The sequence below is a fragment of the Salarias fasciatus genome, chromosome 18 (assembly GCF_902148845.1).
Source record: "Salarias fasciatus chromosome 18, fSalaFa1.1, whole genome shotgun sequence".
Taxonomy (NCBI): Eukaryota; Metazoa; Chordata; class Actinopteri; order Blenniiformes; family Blenniidae; genus Salarias; species Salarias fasciatus.
In genome coordinates, this window is record NC_043762.1 from 8133067 (window position 1) to 8147264 (window position 14198).

The 14198-nt window shown below is 44.1% G+C and overlaps 1 protein-coding gene across 19 annotated transcripts in view; it reads right to left on the reverse strand.

The window, feature by feature from the left end:
• ptprfb (protein tyrosine phosphatase receptor type Fb) overlaps positions 1–13863 on the reverse strand; it is a 177321-nt gene extending 163458 nt beyond the window's left edge. For 16 of the 19 annotated variants that reach the window (XM_030115536.1, XM_030115534.1, XM_030115540.1 and 13 more), the window contains exon 1: positions 13717–13863. The gene's annotated coding sequence lies outside the window, so the exon portion shown is untranslated. The remainder of the gene's footprint in view (positions 1–13716) is intronic. The other 3 variants (XM_030115542.1, XM_030115544.1, XM_030115537.1) reach the window with 1 other exon arrangement.
• Between the last annotated feature and the right edge of the window lie 335 nt (positions 13864–14198).

The following is a 14198-nucleotide window of genomic DNA, read 5'->3' on the forward strand; positions in this document are numbered from 1 at the left end:
CTGCTGATCCTCTGAAGGGTTCCAGCCGCTCCTTCAGGAGGCAGAATGTGAGCTCCCTTCCTTCCGGCCTCCATGCAGACCTTGCATAACAATGGTGAGCCAGGACTAGGAATTTTCTAATAAGGAGAGGGGGTTGCGAAACCAGAAGCAGGTGATGCTGGCTGAAACATTCTCTGTCAGATTGCATTTTGGACGGTTCACGAAGTCAGTCAAATCCAGTTTGTGCAACCCCGTTTGCAATCTGACTTTTGCCGCCCCCTCGTCCTACGAGGCAACTGCGGCTCCGGTGAGAAAAGGCAAAATCACAGAAAAAGGACATGCTCGGTGTGAAAATGTGCAGGTTATTCCGTCATGACTGTTGCCTCACCATCCCCTCTGTTTGTGCGTAATCCTTGTTGACTTAACAATGAGACGGATGCCCGTTTGCGTGTGAAACATAAAACCGTCTCTGCGTAATGCAGAGCAAACGGTGTGGGAATCAGACAGGAGTCTACCCGACTTAAAAAGGACTAGAACATTCTGAGCCCTTCCGAGGCTCAGGGAAGATGTTTGCCCCGTTAATTGTCTTGTGACAATTGAAGGCTTTAAATAAATCTGCGCCATTTCCGGGGGGCTCAAGCTTTCGCAAATATTTTCCATTTGCTCTGTCAATTAATTATCTCGAAAAAGTGCAGGCAATATTACCTGGCTGGGAGAAAATCTGAAGTGGTGGGAGGCTGGAAAGTTCAGACACAGAAATAAAGCTTGTTAAGAGTGGAAAACACGCCATGCAATCAGCAGACTTTTCTTGAAGACTTAACAGTCTAGGAGTGCTTAAGAGTACTATCTCACACTGTTTCAGAGACGGCGCTTTTCTTTTTCAGATTCAAGATTAAAAGGAACAATTTTCAGGAGGCAATTTCTATTTCTCTGACAGTAGCTCCTACTTCAAGTCAAGGATAAGGTTCATATCTATATATGAGTGTTGACAAAGAAAGATAATGGCAGAAAACTGCTTATCCTTGTGCTGACATTTTTAAAACAATAGACTACTTCTACCCAACAACTTTGTTGCCATGCATTAAGGCCTGTGTTTCTCTCACCGTGCTGAATAATGGCCGGAGTAAAACAAAAACTGCCACAGACTGTGAGGCAGGGAAGCGGGGAGCTGTGAGTCAGTGGACGTGCCTCGGCATGCAGCCGCGGTAAAGGCCTCATACCTATGCTAGAAAGGAAAGCTTAACCGTTCACCGTATCTTGAGCTATAAATCAGCCTTGGTCAACCTGGCCAAAAGCATTTTCAAACCCATTTGCAGAAGATAATGCAGCTATTCCTCGCAGCCCCAGGGACTGGAGAGCAGCCTCATGAATCACTGGCTTTTTAGAGGAGCTGCGGCATGGATCTCACCTTGCTGAATCCATCGGGTCCTCTTGACTCGACCAGGGAGGCGGAAACAAAAGCGTGGTAAATGTTTGAACTATGACCGAGAGATCTCAAAATCAAGTTATGGAGTATAATGTCTCTGACAGTAACTAGGTTTAGAAGATGAAGACGTAGGTGACAGTATAACCCCTACAGCACACTTCCAGACCACTGGACAGAAATACACGACAGCTGTATCCAACAGGAACAGTAAGGAAGTGTCACCAACGTGTCATTGGTCCTACAGAAATTAATGCTTTAATGCCAGCAAATGAGGCAGTTCTACAGTGAAACCAGGATGTTTATGCGACAGTCTCACCATTATAGGATACCTTCAGAAGTCACAAAAAAAGTAAATCAGCTTTTCTAAGCGGCTGTGATGGCAGTAAAGTATTCTCGTCGACATCCAAGTCGCCTAAATCTGTGCAATTGTGGCAGTTAGCGAGACACCTCGACTGTGAGACAACTATGAGACGTCACCCTTTGAGTGTCAATGGAGTCATCTCACAGGGGGAAGGAAACAAGCTTTCAAGAAGGTAAGAGAGGAAATCGTCTACTGCAATATCTTTACTCTGTCACTGCACAACAAAAATCTGAACTCTGACTACAATTCCAGTCCTGTATATGTGAACTAATAGGATAGTGGTTAGAGTTATGCACTCACAATAACAAGACCATGGTTTGATTTCAGGTTTGGGCATTTCTGTGTGATTTTTTTCCCTCCTCACTCACAGATTTCCCAGAATCCAAAACACATGCATGTTCAGATGAACTGTTGTTAGGTGTGAGAATGGTGGTCTGTCTCTCTGCGTTAACTGAACTGTCGACCTTTTCAGGGCGGATTCTGTCTTTTGCTGTGACAGTCTCAACCTCCCTGTGACCCTGAATAGAATAAGCAATGCAGAAAAAAGTACATATACGATTTGTGATTGTATAATTTGCTCCAAAGACAGCATCAATATGTTGTCTTAATTGGGGATGCACTAGGCCTGGGCGATTATATGATCGTGATTGGTGATCGCGATTAATTTCCAGTCGATCACGGTGATCATCTGAGAGCACATTTGCTCGATCAGACATGGCAGAAATGTGCGTGACCACAGCCAATCACAGTCGACTTTTTCCTGCTGAACTTCCGCCTGTAAGTTGTCTGAGAAGTAAACGGAGATGAGCTGAGTGGAGCCGAGGGCAGCGAAGCAGATGAAGTCAGCCATGCCTCGGCGTTATCCTCTGAAGATGAGGCTGCTGCTGACAGGAAAGGCTGCTCCACCTGCACCGCTGCTAGCACAACGCTGCTAGCTCACCGCTGCTAGCACTCCGATCCTCAAGGAATCTGATCTTTTGAGTCCAGGAACTACTGGTGATGCAGTTTAACTAACGATCGTTCAGTTCTTCTCTTTTACTGAAAATGACGCTGCATCGCATCATTGAACATATCACCACTTCTTGCCGCTACACTCTTCTTCTAACAACATGCAGAGAGAGCCTGCAGCGCCGTTCTTCTTCTGTGGTGTCTGTGTAAAATAAGGTTGAACATGCAAACAGCACACCTAGTGGCATGAAGTGCAAATGCAGTCATGGCGTCGTCTGTGGCCGTGGTCTGAATGAGGATCTCCCTGGAGTTATTCCAGATGTTTCAGAAACCAGAATATTTATCTTAACATGAGTATTGACTGAACGTAAACGTAGCCAGTGTCGTCTTTTCAGGCCACTGCACCATACGAGCACGTGTGTCCTAAGAGGAGAAAAACTATTAATTTTGTCTATTTTTTTTTATATTGTTGTAGTTTTGTACTGTTACATTTTAAGTCTAATCTGTCCAATCTAGATTCTTTAAATTTTGTACATTTGATGCAAGCATTAATGACGGCAGCAGCATATTTAGCATCATAACTTGAAAATAATGTTTACATTCTACAGCACCTTCATTATCCCCAGGCGGTTTCTTTAGTTTTTTAAACTTTTATAGCAACAAAAATCCTCAGGGCTGCAAACTGTCACACTTTAACTAACGATCATTCAGTTCTTCTCTTTTACTGAAAAGACGCTGCATCGCAAGATTTTATTATCTTGGTGCTAGATTTTTTTTCCATTTACTGCACTGTTCAGTGAGATTGTTCTTATATTTTTCTATGTTTACATTATTTAATTTGCATTGCTATTTGCTTGATTTGTTGATAAAATGTTAAACTATTCTATTGTTCTAGTTTTCAGTGCAGATGCTTTAAAACTGGTTTAAAAACAATATAACATATCGTGATTATAATCGAGATTGAATGATATGAGAAAAAAAATCGTGGTCATTTTTTTTGCCATATCGCCCAGCACTAGGATGCACCGACACCAATATCAGGATCGGGTCATATTCCTACTTGGAAAGACACCTCAGGTCATGCTGATGCTACATACTAAAGAGTTTTCAGGGCTCACACAAGCTAAAAAAGTATGACTGATGCACTTATTCTTTATAAAAGTGGTATCAGTGCATTTTATTACATTTTTTTTGTTAAAAAAACAGAGATAAATGTTATTTGCTATATTAGCAAGCAGTGTATTACATGCTGCTGTATATTAGCACGACCTGAAAATTGTGCAAAAGACAGTTTTAATACCATCATTAAATGTAAAAATGTCAACATAGCCGGGACTAATGTCTCATTTATTCTGAGCTGTTCTCTGGAGACTTACAACGTGCTTTGATAAAAACCTACTTTTGGCGGACAGCTTGCAACCTTCAGGGCTTCAATATGTGGAACTTGCAATGGATCAAAACCAGGATCACTTTAAATCCAAGTTTCTGAATGTGAATCAGGCATGAAGGCACGGACGATCAGGTGTCATCCCTCAGGGGTTTTGTGTCCTTTTACTGCACATTTATTTTAATGTCCATTTTATATTCATGTTTTTGTCCTGTATAATGTATGTATTTTCTATGACACTTCATACGTGTCTTCTTGAGTGTATGAAACGTCCTACATTAAGCACAGTAAAGCTTTAAATGCTATGTTCTGTGGTTTGGGCCATTTTGGTAAATGTCCTTCGGGTGTATCATTATAAAGAGGAATTCAGAAATAAATATTTATTTGTCAGGAGGGTCAGCCACACCCATGAAACTGCCATGTGGGAAAATAACCTTGTTGAAATGGAAACCAGCATTTTATTCCATGTCCAGAGACATTAAATATACAATAAATTCCATTTAGTACAGACAGAGCCAAATGAGTTTCCCTCCCTCGACCAGCTAAACCACTCTGTAACCTCACGCTGTGATATTCCATCACTTCCTGACTACAGTCAGGAAAATTCGACGTGATTTCAGCTCTGCGCTGCAGTGCATAACCTTGAAACGCACTTATTGTTGAGACTGATGAATGCTGGTAATGTGCGACGACGTAGCGGGTCATTTGTATTATCACAGTCCACATTCATACCTAAAGAGGACGCAGGAAACAACTCATCATTGCTGGTCAGTGCAAAGACATTCTATTAAAAGCCAGTTCAAGAAGTTCCAGAGCTTCTTCGTTCCTCATTACAGCACAGCGGAGGAATGGAAGTGGAGCAATAAAACACGTCCCCGATGGAAGATGTGATGCACTGCGGCTTTCTCTCTTGGCAATTTTCTAAATTTAAATAGTAAGTGATTAATTCAAATAATACCACAGTGGGTGGACTTATATAACAAGCACTGGAGTACAGCGAGCAGGGTTATTATTTTATTTTTTTTTCTAAACAGACAGCTATGCATGAATTAAAGGAAGCACATACTTGTACATCTCTCACACTTATGGTCAAATTGAAAATATTTTTTATGTTCCATTGCATCATTTTTGGTTGTCTCTTCACTACAGAGAGATCTCCACATCAAAAACAGCCATTTTAAAGGCAGAAGCCTGAACCCTGAGAGGAATTTATTTACAGTAAGTGGCCTCACACTTCACTATTTACATTCCTATTTCTGTGCATTGCTCTGGGAACGGCACTCTTTTAAGCGTTGCTCAGTTCTTAATTCAGTCAGTGAATTATTGCATTACCCGGTTTTATTAGAGTCACTTGTCTTCACTTGTGTCACAACAGAAGCTGAGGAGGCTTTCCACACAGTCGCTGCTTTGAGCACCGTCCAACACGAGGAGACGGGATTTGGACAGCATGTAATTTAGGTATTTACAGTACTTGCTTGTTTTTTATAAAACCTTCCCTGTTCTTTGTGTTGTTGCATCAGTCTGTCTGTTGCATTGCTGAATCATCTTCTGCAGCTTTTATAAACGTCTGCTGAGTTCTTATGTGGCTTAAAGACGAGTGTGATGATGCCTCATTGACACAACAATGTTTTTTGTGAAAAGACCCAATTTTCGTTGCATTTTGATGATGGAGCTCGGGGCTGCTGAAAATGCAACTTTATCAGTACCCTCAGGCTCCGTTTCAGTGAAAACACAACTTTTCTGAAACGATGCGTTTTCACTTGAAACACTGTCGTGTAAACAGGGTCTAAATCTGAGACTGCAAGAGTAGGTTTATTTCGAAACAGGCTACATTTATTTATTCTTTTACTTATTCATGGATTCAACTTGAGTTCCACTGTGACACACTGTCATCACTAATGGTCTCTGATGGCGTGCAGGCTCTGTCAGGAGGACGCGGTTGGAGCTGGAAGCCAAGGCCCCTGGTGAGGCGCCATCGCTGCGCCTCGCTGCCAGACGCCCACCCTCCACCCCCCACCCCCAAAATCTCATCCATCTGCCGTATCAACGGGCAGGCGGAGTGCAAGGCATGCACTTTCCCACCATTCACTACTTTGCTTTCGAAAAGTAAAGTGATCCTCAGTTTTCCACGATCAACACATGGTTCGTTTAGAGATTTATCTATTTTTAGTTTCTGTGCACACACAAAATTACAGTTACTTAACACAGTGCCAAATCATCAGGCTTCTCAAAATTGTCATGCATCAAGCTGTCAGCCAGAGTGTGCGTGTGTTTTTCACTGCATCTGTAAGCTAAAAGCAACATGGTGAATGTCCTGACAAAATGACTTAATGCTGATTTCTAATCTTCTTTTTTTTTCCCCGGCATGATTTTTGCACCTTAAAGTGCACACGAAATCTGTGTGTGCTTGTATAACCGTATTCTCACCAAAAGTGGTAATGGATTGGACAGATATTCCCTTGAGCAAAGGAGCTTTTAGAGAGAGAGAGAGAGAGAGAGAGAGAGAGAGAGAGAGGGGTGGGGGGGGACACAGCAAAAAGCTATAGCATGCTGGCATGTTTGCAGTGGAAGAAAGCATGCAAGAAGAAACTTGCTAAGTCATGCTTTCCAGCATGACTGACTTTCAGATGTTTCACGCCATCAGTTAGACATCATCTGATGAATTAAATGCAAAAGAGAAGGCTTTTTTTTTTTCTTCCACCAGTGCAGCTAATATAAACAGTTATTTATGAAAATTGAAATTCAAGGCCGAGCTGGATGCGAGAAACTGGCTCATTGGTAACACCAGTCAGTGTTTAATCTCTGTATATGACATTTAATCCAGCTTGATAACACCGCTGAATGTCTGACCTTCGTGTAATGGTATGCATCAATTCAGGCTCCAACATGTGTATTTCTGAGAGTGTATGTGTGTGTTTCTGTTAGTCTCTAATTAGAGGAGAACCTGAAGAGAAAAGGTAGAACAATGACAAGCAGAACGGATGACACCAGCCGGTGAACCGTGGCTCCATTTGTCCCCATCCAGCGTTTGTCTGAAATGAAAGAGTGCATCATCTGTGCGCTTCTGCTGACTGGGCGGATGAACCGTCAAGGCACTGAGGTCCTGCACGTCCGTCACATGTTCCCATCAGATCACCGCTACATTTACCAACAGACATGATGTGATAAACCTGTCTGCAGAGCCATAACCTCCGCTGAGCATCCACAAAATCCATGCTAGTGTCTCAAACCAGAGAGTAATAGCACTCAAGTGGCAACCATAAAGGACAAAAAGCTATTTGGACTCTAATGATTCATAAAATTCACAGTTGGGTTTGATGCATTATGGTAGCATTATGATTTTATGTATTTTCCAACACAAAAATAAGGACTGTCAGAGAACGAATCCCATATTTCCATTTTCAATTCCCCATGACACTCTGACTTTATGAAAGAATAAAAGTATTATATTTGAGTGCAAAATGAGACAGTGGAAGCTCGGTCCCATTTCAAGTGGTTTCTCAGCAGGATGACACGAAACAAAAGCAGCTCTGCAAATACAACAAAAACAAGCACGTGCGGTGTCAAACCGGGACACGTCACTTCAGATGAGCGGCCATTTGGCTCTATTGTTTAGCAGATATTGAGTAAATTGCACGGTCAACTATTTGATTCATCGCAGCAAACAGGCAGCTCCCGACTGTACAGAGCATTGTTACACCTCCAGGGCACGTGTTACCATCAATCTGCACACAGTCCATCAGCTCCATTTATTGCCGTCACCGTGCACCTTATGGCCACGCTGATTTTGTATTATCACCACTATATGAGGCTGACAGAAGCCTTTCAGTTAGCTCTGACACATTCTGGAAGCCCAGGGTGAGTTCTGGAAAAATTGACTTGTTTTGTGCAAACAAGCCCAGAAAGAAATGAGAAAAGCCGACACCTCTTCACACTTCAGACACCTGGAGCAGCAGGGCGGGTTTTTTTTTTTTTCTTCCCGCATAATCAATTATCAAACTTCTGTGTTGATCAGCACTTAATCAAGTAATTGACTAATTAGTTTAATAGAAAAAAGGTGTTTACAGGGATGCACTGCAGGTAGTGAGCACATAGCGTGCAGCTAAAAGTTGTTTCCCACAGTCAGCAGAGCGACTGTCATGAGTAAGCACCTACCTCATCAAGCACACACAAAACTGTAATTATCATGTAGAGACAAGAGCAATCATTGATTTCCACGGGGTTGAGCTAACAACAGCATTATCACCAGTTTACTAAACATACCATCACTGATATTTAAGCATGAGTAATACCAGACCGTATTGTTGTAAGTCTGAAAGCGCCGTAGTCAGACCTAAACACGCTGATCCTCTTCCGTCTTTTAACCATCGGCAGCGTCAGAACTGCTAAACACAACCGCTTTGAAATGTCAGTGAAGTGAGCAGACAGGCAGGTGATAAACGGGGGAAACGGGAATGAATATTAAAACCATTACGAGAGACAACAGCCCACGCTGGGCCTGGTGGTGAAAGGTTGTAATTAGATGGCCTGTGTGGTGAGAACCGTGCGAGGCCGTCCCAGATCACAAGACGGCAGATGAAGAGCACGAGATTCTCCACCTCACTGGAGACCGGGCTCATTGTGCACACCGTGTGTGCATGACCATCTCAGAGTTCATCTAAAAAAAAAACCTTTGAAAAGCCAAACGAGCAGTTTTGCATTTGCATGCTGGTAGATGAAAAACAAAGGAATTTAAAATACTGAAGATCTGGAATTCATTTACTCGACTTTTCTTGCTTTCGCATTTTGATTTCTGAAATGCTTTGTATTCACAAGGCGACACTTTGAAACAATGTCCACTGACACGGCGATGGCAGAAAACAAAGTCGCTTTCATTTTGGGCCACTAGTGGGTGCTGTTGGTTGTGTTTTCTGATAAAACTAAACATAATGCACTATAATTTGTATGACAGATGCCCAAGTTGGATTGTTATTACAGTGACTGTCAAGTCTAAAGCTACCAAGTCCAGGAGAATCTGGACTGGAAGTCAAGACACTCTGGAGGGAAACACTGTTCCATCTACTGAGCAAGTGCTGAATAACGATTTACTACGGCCGTGGTCTACATGCGCAGTGGCAGAATTTCTTTAATTTACAAATAGACTGCAGCATTTATTTTCTGAAAGTTGCGTTTTCGCCCGTTTCTCTGGAGACGCAGACTTTTCGAAGAGTTTTATCTTGGGAGCTATTCTCAAAAAGTTGCATTTGCAGTGACTTCAAGCTTTGTTGTCTCATGAACGGACTCCTAAAATGCGATGAAAGTCATGTAAACATGGCTTAAGTCCCTAAAAAACTGATAATTAGCCAACTGGTGATCAAGAGTAGCTCCAACAGAGGCGACAGCAGTGTCTTTACTTAAAAAAGAAGCTGAAAATTAAACTAGTCAATCATGTTTGCATCCTAAAAGCTTCACCAGTCACATTGCAACCTCTTTCATGTGTCAATCTCTGTATCTTTTCCTAAAATAATTCACGTCCTCCTGATCCGGAGCACAACTTTTCACTCTGTAATAAGTGTGTAAGAAGTGAAGAAAAGGCTTCATCAAAGGCTGCTGGATCCGTTTAAGTAATACCCTTCGTCTTGCATCAGTTAAAACAGAACAAGTGCATTAATGTCCCCAAGTCTGGACAGAGACAATGGACAGCAGCTGCAATTCTCACCTAATAGCTCCAGGAAAAAAGCTTTACCACTTAGAGAACGGGCTGCATAATCAAAAGCAGACATAGGCGGGGCCTTGGAGGTCCTTCTGCTTAATGAAAAAACAGACAGAAGTGATTAACCTAACATTTGACCTTACAATGTCACCCATATTCCCCACTTCACTCAGCTGCACGCCCATATTTCAAGGTAAAAACAAATCGCATGAGGACTGGATAGAAAGAGCGCCCTGGTGCGCCGTGGGGCCATTTTTAGGCCGTGCGTCTGTTTCCACTTTCTCGAATGCAGGGGGTGCCCTGTAAAACACTGGTGTAAATGTTATAATGTCACCAGTGGACTCTGAAATGGGAGACCTGGTTTCAATCAGCAGTCAAATTGCTCCTACATTACCCTCGCAGACAGAGTAGTAAATCACTTGCTGCCTCAATGCTGCTGACGTCCAGGAACAGGCATTGTTAAAAATCCGCCATGCGTGCTGCTTAGAGCACTCGGTCTCGATGAGGGGATGAGGTGCTGAACAGGACAATGACCGCTGCTCGTAGCATCCCTGCAGAAACCTCCTGATCCTCTAAGCAGCAGACTCAGTAAGCGATCTGCCCCCGTGACTGTAAACTTCACCTTACAAACTATCCGGGATCACCCCGATCCCAGACCCCCTCCACAACCAGTCTGAACCAGTTGGCCCGGATAAAAAAAGAGTCCTTGGTTTTTCTGTGCCGACGCCCTGACAGCGGCCCAGCGAGGCATCTCGGAGCAGTATAATCCCCTATAAATTCAAAAAACGCTGATCCCGCCCACCACAGACCGACACACTCTGGGCAGAACCTCTCATTAGGACTCCGAGGCCCTGAAATTACCGGGATTTAACCCATATGGAAAGCATGAGAAATGCAGCTGGGAGTGGGCCGTGCCGGGCGGTTTGTCAGCGTGCGGCCACAGAGGAGCTGGAGCTCCAACACGGTGCCGCTCGGCCCTGCTGCTGCTGCCGCTGCCAGGGAGCGCCGGCACACCAGGAAGATGCTCTGGATACTGGCCTGCGAGGAAACACCACACACAGGAACATGCAAATGTTCACACACACACACACACACACACACACACCAGGCAGGAGCCCAGGCCCACAAACACAACAAAAACAAGCACTTCGAAAAAACTGTTGACTGAAGTCTTTTAAGAGGAGAATTTGTTATTCAGATGTGGAGAGCGGAATATAAAAATACCATGCTAGTTACTGGTGTCCGTCCCAGAAAAATTGACAGGCCTTCATATGAAAAGAGGGGAAAAAAAACAATGAAATTAAAATGTTAGAGATCCTTTTCCAGACATGTTTGAAGAAGCTTTGAATGTGAATCTGTGTTTGTTTTGGTTCGCTCATAAAACTACAACCACTTGACATTTTTTATTGAAATATCCAGAATCTATAAACATGCAAATGTGTTTTTGAGGGGGGAAAAAAATGCTGAGAAAATATGCACAACATCACAAAAAGTCGATTTTCAGGGTTCAATGCAGGTTTCAAGTAACTGGACATCAAACTAGTTTGGGTTTCAAAACAAGTTTCAGCAGGCAGATTTTAAAACTAATTGTCGGCGTCGGCTCTGACCACTCATCAATACCAACTGTGAAAAGATGAAAAAAGAAGAAAATCAAAGAGAAATAACATTAGCCCAGCACAAACTGCTGACAGGAGGGAGGCCTGGCAGCTTTCTGACGCAGCTTATTACCAAGATGATAATATCCAAGTGTTGCGACTTCATTCTTAAGCAAACCACAACACAAACATTAGAGGAAATGTAGCTCCACTCACCAGCTACTTGACATTTGCTAATTGCTCGTGTGTAGTCCTGTCCGTTTTGCCTGGATGTATACCGAGTACCTGACGGCACCAGCTCAGCACAGACGGAGCCTATTGTTTGTGCACGGGCACTCTTTCAGCAAATCTGACTGAAACATCATTTTGGCAAGAAACACAGGAAGAAAACAATGCAGTGATTCCTGTGGGAGTCTGTAATCAGTCAGGAGTCGCGGTCGAATAAGTGCTTTCTTGAATCAGCGTTGGTCTGAGTAGCAAGTAAGTCCTAATAGATTGTGAAAATGTGTCAGCATTCAGTAAATAAACAGAGGAAACAATAAAAAGAAGTACTTCAGAGAAAGCCACGGACGGTTGAAGATGTATTGCACAACAGCTTCAGAGCCCACAAATAAGAGAGAGCAAACAGGACAATGAGGAGGGATAAACATGGTAAATAAACCCTGCGGCATCCCTACCGTCTCTGTCTATCCACCGTAACTGGAAAAAAAAAAAAAAACCCTGAATGCCTCAGCAACACGGCAACTATCAGACCTGTCAACACAGGTTTATATGATAGCATATCTACCTAGCAGATAACAGCATATAATTCTGAATCCTAAAGCCAAACAGGGCTGGAGATAGCCACATGCCTTGTGACAGGGAGAATAGAGACTGTCCATTCCATACGCTCACGTGTGTGTCGGTGAAATGAACTCGCAGGCAACAGGAGATTCCTCTAGATCTTGACCACAAACGCATCACGTCACTTTCTTTCTTCAACTGTCAGAAGCCCAGGGTTAGAAACTCAAACATGCAGCGGGGGCCTAGGATTCAGATGCAGCGAGCCTCTGATGCAATTCCAAGAAACTAACCCACCCTGTATCATCCTGTTACAGTTTGGCTCACGGTTCAGTCTCTTCATTGTGTCTGTGACAGCTTTAATCGGATTCACATATTGATAAAGGATGGCCACGAGGCTACTTGAGCATGTCACTCAGCCTGCAAAATCGCTCCAGAATCCTCTTTAAATAACCACAACTGGGCGGCAGGCTGGATGCACTGCTGAGCATCTCTCTGTAGAATCCAGCTACCTCTCGAAATCAGATCTGGCCTGCGGGTAATTACCACACACCTGTTAATGCGATCCCCAAAAAATGGTCCTACAAGTGAATTTTCTCATGAATTATTGCTGGGATTTATTCTCTTTGCAGCTGCAGAAGGGGGCAAATCCATGACATATAGGCTGCCACTGCAGCCAGCGCTGCAGCATGGCGACTTTTACAGGAGCTGATGAATAACACATACATGACAGGAGCTTTCGCAACCGACGGGCTCAACAAGAAGTCCAAAAAGCCAGTCTGTGGGAAGCATGAATAAAGAAAGAGCAAAGATTTCATGTGCCAGGGGCGCTCGCGCACTCGTGCACGCGCGCAGGCGGAATGAAAAGAGGAAAGGGAGCAAGAGAAAGAAGAAGAAAAAAAAAAAGAAAAAGCCAGGTCTGCAGAGATCCAGCAGCTTCTGGGCAAATCATTTCTAATATATCGGGTCAAAACGGGAGCAGATCATTATATTCTGCAATTAAGATGTTTTAAGGAAGGAGGAAGGTGGAGACGAGCTGGCAGCCCGCAGACCATCACTGATGCCTTCTCTGAGGAGATTCTCCTGAGATTTTCAGCTTGATTGAGAATTACATCCCCGCAAAGACCACCGCTTGGTGAAAAGTGCACGCATCCAGTTTGGCACCCACCGCGCGCACGTTTTTGCGCAACGAGCTATAAAGCGGCCGGGGGGGGGGGGGGGGGGGGGGGGGGGGGGGGGGGGGGGGGGACGATGCCGCGTCTCCCAGCATTAGATCTACACGGAATTCAGCAGACATGTAAAAGTTGCACGGGGCTTGACGTTGAGAGACAAAGTGCATGCGTGGCTGTTTAGCCCTCCGCACGGAGACGGACACCTTTCCCAAAGTGCGCCCCGCTCCACAAAAACACGCAACAAAAAAAAAAAAAAAAAAAAACGTCCGTGAACGCAACACGACACATTCATTCCCACCAAGTTCCGCAAGTTGCAACGCGAATTAAAAACAGAAATAAAGAAACGCTAGAGTGGAATAGATAACGGTGCACTTACTGAATCTCCTCTTTGTCACCGCCGTGGGCATTTCTCTCCTCTCAACCGTTCTTCTTTCTGTTTTTTTTTTTTTTTGTCCCGTCTTCAGTTTGCAGCACAACAATCCCACTTTCACGCAAACCACAGCCCCAAAACAAGAGGAGGGGAAAGTAGAACCAAGAATGAGCGAAGAGAGAGAGAGAGAGAGAGAGGAGGGAAAAAAGATAACGCGTCCGTCCACAGGCGAGCCGTGCCGAGTGCCGAGGCGAGCGGGGAACCACGAGGTCCTGTCCCGGCCGGCCGAGCGTGGATTCCGGGTCTATTCGTTTCAGCTCCCGCGCCGGTTCACCTCAAGCCTGGCGGGAAACGCTTATTTTCTTTTTCTCTCCAAAGAAGGGAAGGAAGGAAAAAAAAAAATAGAATGTCTCGCAAGTTAATTCGTGGAAGAAGTGTGCGCGCAGGAGGCGCAGAGGGAGGCGCGCAGGGAGGCAGCAGCTCTCCGT